A 4,600-nucleotide genomic window follows, 5' to 3' on the forward strand; every position below is an offset into this window, starting at 1 on the left:
TGTGGGTCTCTCATGAATAAATAAATAAAATCTTAAAAAAGAGAGAGAGATGGTGGGAAGGTGTGGGTTGAAACCGCCTCAGAGCAAACCTGCCCCGAGATGCACACCTCACAGAAGACACAGCAGGCAAGTGCACACGCTTTATTATTAGAATCAGGAACCTGTGACCGATGCTGAGCTCGGTGAGCTGGGATTTCATGGGGGAACTCAAGAACAACTTTCGTTCAGGCTGGAGACCATCTAACTTTCCACCCCCTGGACTCCTCCTGCCTCGGGGGTGGTGGAGAGCCTGCAGAGAACACACCAAGTGGAAGAGAAGGGGCCCGGGGGCATTCTCCAAAGTTCTCATCCCAGTCCCGTTCTATTTTTAATCCAATTAGTCTTCCCAACAGAAGAACCATCCATAGTATGATGTCCGCCCTTGGAATCCATTTTGTTCTTCATCCATCTAAAACAGAAAGGAGCTTGGGATAGCCAAAGCCTGAGGCTGAGGGCTCAAGTGTGTAGCCAACACTCTCCTTCTTCAAGACAACCTGGTGGCCTTTCAGACAACCAGGAAACTAGCAGTCCTTTTCAAGGGAGTAAATCAGCAGGAGTCTCAGAAAAGTCCCGCCTGTACTTTTGTGAGGCTACTTCCCTCCCCCCATCTTTACCACTGCCTGTTTGTCTGAGTTGGGATTGTGTGCTGAGCAGTTCAGTCATTCAAGTCCTTCCACGAAAGTGCCTTTGACGTTGCCTCCGGAATCACAGAAATGGATCTTGATGTTATTTCAATTGAGTTCACCCAAATGCCACATTATATGCTAGGCAAAGAAGACACCCCTGGTGTATACTGAATCCCAAATTAGGCTCTTCTGTCATCTAACCAAACTCCTCCAATTGGGTTATAATGTGTGCACCAGATAATAACATATAATTGTAGTTCCTAACACATACCGGGCAACCAATAACTGTTCAATGAATTAATGAACAAAATTCAACAAACGTGCTATAACCTCTAACATTTAATACTACCCTCCCAGCCCCGCTTTGAAATCTGCTGTCAATCCCTTTTCCATAACAGAAGGATCAAATTCTAACAAAATCTATCTGCTTTCCCCTATTCCAAGATGTGGCCAGAATGTCTCCCTTCCCCTGATTTCTTCACATTCCTACTAGCTCCAACCAGTTAAAGTCTCACTGAGGTGAAGCCTGCTGAGAGCCAGAGGGTATTTCATAAGGATTCATTCACACACCAGGAGCTGGAGTTTCTTCAGCTTCATACAAAGTTCCTGGAGCTTAGAGACACAAAGAACAGGCCCTTGGATATGAATGTTGTAAAAATAAATCAAGAAACAAGTATGAACACTGCTGTAAGTTGACAGCACAACGACAGCATTCTCAAGGAAAAGTGGTGCGGTGTTCCTAGGATATAATGTGTATGTGTTCTAAAAGCATGATTATTCTTAGCCAAAGACCTGCTACTGTGTGAGAGAGGCAGTTAATGAGAATACAGAAAAGAAAAAGAATGTGTCATCATGTCAGCCTCTCCAGGGTGTCAGCCAATTGGTAGCAGCCATCCGGAGTCCACCACCTGTGAACTTAAATGCAGTTGCAAGAATTTTCCTTTAAAGGATTCATTAACATATTCACTAGAATCTTTCTTTTTTCTTTTTTAAAGACTTTTGTCTATTCATGAGACACACACACACACACACACACACACACACAGAGAGAGAGAGTGAGGCAGAGACACAGGCAGAGGGAGAAGCAGGCTCCATGCAGGGAGTCTGATGTGGGACTTGATCCTGAGTCTCCAGGACCACGCCCTGGGCCGAAGGCAGCGCTAAACCCCTGAGCCACCCGGCTGCCCGAATCTTACCTTTTTTTTTTTTAAAGCAGTACACATGCGGGAGGAGCCTCGGTGTCTATCGCCAGATGAATGGATACAGAAGATGTGATCTATGTATACAATGGAATATTACTCAGCCATTAGAAATGACAAATACCCACCATTTGCTTCCATTGGATAGACCTGGAGGCTATTATGATGAGTGAAGTAAGTCAATCGGAGAAGGACAAACATTATAGGGTCTCATTCATTTGGGCAATATAAAAAGTAGTGAAAGGGAACAAAGGGGAAAGGAGAGAAAATGAGTGGGAAATATCAGAGAGGGTGACAGAGCATGAGAGACTCCTAACTCTGGGAAACGAACAAGGGGTAGTGGAAAGGGAGGTGGACGGGGGGTCGGGGTGACTCAGTGACCGGCACTGAGGGGGGGCACCTGACGGGATGAGCACTGGGTGTTATGCTATATGTTGGCAAATTGAACTCCAATAAAAAAATATACGAAACAAATAAAGCAGTACACATAAAATATAAAATAAAATAAAGCAGTACACATTACACACACACATACACGTGTAATACAAAACTGTGGAAAGAGACCCAACTGTGGAAGTAGTGATATTAATGTGTAAAAAATGGTTATTGCTTGATGGTAGGATACTGGAAATTTGGGACATTTTAAATTTTTCTATGATGTGTCTTTTATCAGAAGGGGGCCTCCAGAAATTGATTTCTTTTCAGAATCTGTATCAGTTCTTTTCCACATGCCTAAATTCACGGAGGAGCTTGTTTGGGGGTCAAAGTTAGTATCTAGATTTTCTTGCATTTATCACCAGCCACAGGAAAAGTAATCACCTCCTCCACCACAGGCGATCCCAATCCTTCCTCCCCAGGTCTGAGACAGGTTTCTCCTTTTGCTGGGATTCAAAGGCTTTCTTACCACTTGGTAGCTCCAGCATCGCTTCCTGCATTTGTTGCTTCACTCCAACTCCTTGGCTCCAGTCGTGCCCTGAAGGGTTTACTACGAAGTGAGGCATCACAGAACCTTCCTCTTGGCCTTGGCTCCTCTGGTCCCACCGTAGGACTATCTCCCGCTGGGGCCCGAATGCAGGCCACGTGGCAGGTGGGTAGATCACTCCAGCAGGCATCTGGGGTGGGAATGCTGCTCCTGCTGCTGCTTCTGAGACTACTCTGGGTTGGGGAGCTGGTGGGTAGGAGAACACTACCGGGAATGGCTTGGGAAACGACATTGGCAGAGGGAGTTGAATCTGGAGACTGGCGGCAGCGGTCCCAGCACGTAAAGCACACCTTTTGTCGTCGGGGCCATCGGGGCCATCGGGGCCATCGGGGCCTCCTCCTTCTGCGTCTGCGAATCCTGCTCACGCTCGCAACCGTGCTGCGACCGGCACCTCATTGCGCTCCGCGGCATTCAGGGGCCACACGTCGGTCGTCAGCTGCTGCACTCGAGACTCGACCTGCTGGGGCAGCGTCTGGGCCTGGTGCAGCTGCGCACGCAGCGCTTCGCGGTCATCCAGCTGCGTGGAGCGGAAATGCGAGGCGACCTGGTCACGCCCCTGGCGCAGCCGCGGCCGCGGGGAGGCCAGAGCCCAAGTGGTGGCCTCGCGCTCCCCCAGCTGCTCCCGCAGCCGCCTGACCTGGTGCGCCTGCGCGCACGCTCGAGGCCAGCGCGCTCCAGGAATAGGCCCTGTTGGTGGCGCGCGGCACCTGTGGGTCGGCCGCCAGGGCCGGCAGCTCGTGCTCTCTCTCGTTCCAGGGCTTCGAGCCTGGCCCGCCGCCATTACCGGGCACCTCTTCGTTGATAAACACGACCACCTCGTTGTGGCGGGAACCGCTCCCGGGGTCCCCGAAATCCACGGCCACGGCCTTCGCGGCCTACTCAGCCGGGCCGGCAGCGTCTGCCGCTGGAAACGACGGCGCCTTACGGATCCGCCCCTCAGCCCCTGGCTCGGTCCTTGAGTCCTTGCACAGTCCTGGACCCCCCGCCCCCGCCCGCTTCCTCTCTCACCCACCCGTTCTCCTAACAAAGCGTGAAACCGACCCGCCACACCAACCTCGTTCCGGACGACAGAGTAGCGCGTCAGACACGTGGGATGTGAGTCGCGGCCGCAAGGCCTGATGGGACCGGCCTCCCGGGGTAGAGCCCCCTACTCGGCAGGCGGGTTGGCGGCTGCACCGGGCTCTGCCCCCTTTCCTTGGCTCAACGCCTCCTACGGGGCGGCTCGGGTGGGCGACTGCGATGGAGACTGCAGGGAGCCCAGAGATGGCCTCGGGTTCCCAAGAGCTTCTGAAGGACGGCACCCAGGCGCGCGGAATTAATTTCGGACCTGAAGGTCGGGTGAGTGCGTGCTTGGGGGGCTCTTTTTGGTTCAGCTCCCCCTGCCGTAAATCGCAGGTGCTATATCAGACTCCCCATAGTCTCAAGCTGTCGGCTCGGTCAGCTCATCCTAAGCAGGAGACCGTGGGAGTTCCTCCCGTCGAGAAAATCAAGTGAGTTGTGAGGTCCCTCAGCTTTCCTTGCCAAACCCTCTGTCCATGCCCCAGACCCTAGGTCCTCCTATTCCATTTCCTCAGCCACTTCAATACATCTTATCCACCCACCCACCTCGTATTTCGCTGCATCTCCACCCCTCCCCATGCTACTGGATATTTTTCTCCCATACAGTAAACCTGTTCAAGGTCCCTCTGTGCTTAGAATAATTGCCCCCCCTCTACCCTATATCCTTCCCATTAGAGAACAGTCTGCACTCTGCC

General features: G+C 51.7%; 1 long non-coding RNA gene across 1 annotated transcript; it reads right to left on the reverse strand.

Annotated features, from left to right (window-relative positions):
• On the reverse strand, positions 1-4,307 carry LOC144308070 (uncharacterized). Its single transcript, XR_013374702.1, has 3 exons — positions 3,901-4,307; positions 2,769-3,363; positions 1-1,941 (listed from the first exon to the last, which is right to left on the reverse strand). It is a non-coding gene; the product is annotated as an uncharacterized LOC144308070 (long non-coding RNA).
• Between the last annotated feature and the right edge of the window lie 293 nt (positions 4,308-4,600).

This window comes from Canis aureus, chromosome X (assembly GCF_053574225.1).
Source record: "Canis aureus isolate CA01 chromosome X, VMU_Caureus_v.1.0, whole genome shotgun sequence".
Taxonomy (NCBI): Eukaryota; Metazoa; Chordata; class Mammalia; order Carnivora; family Canidae; genus Canis; species Canis aureus.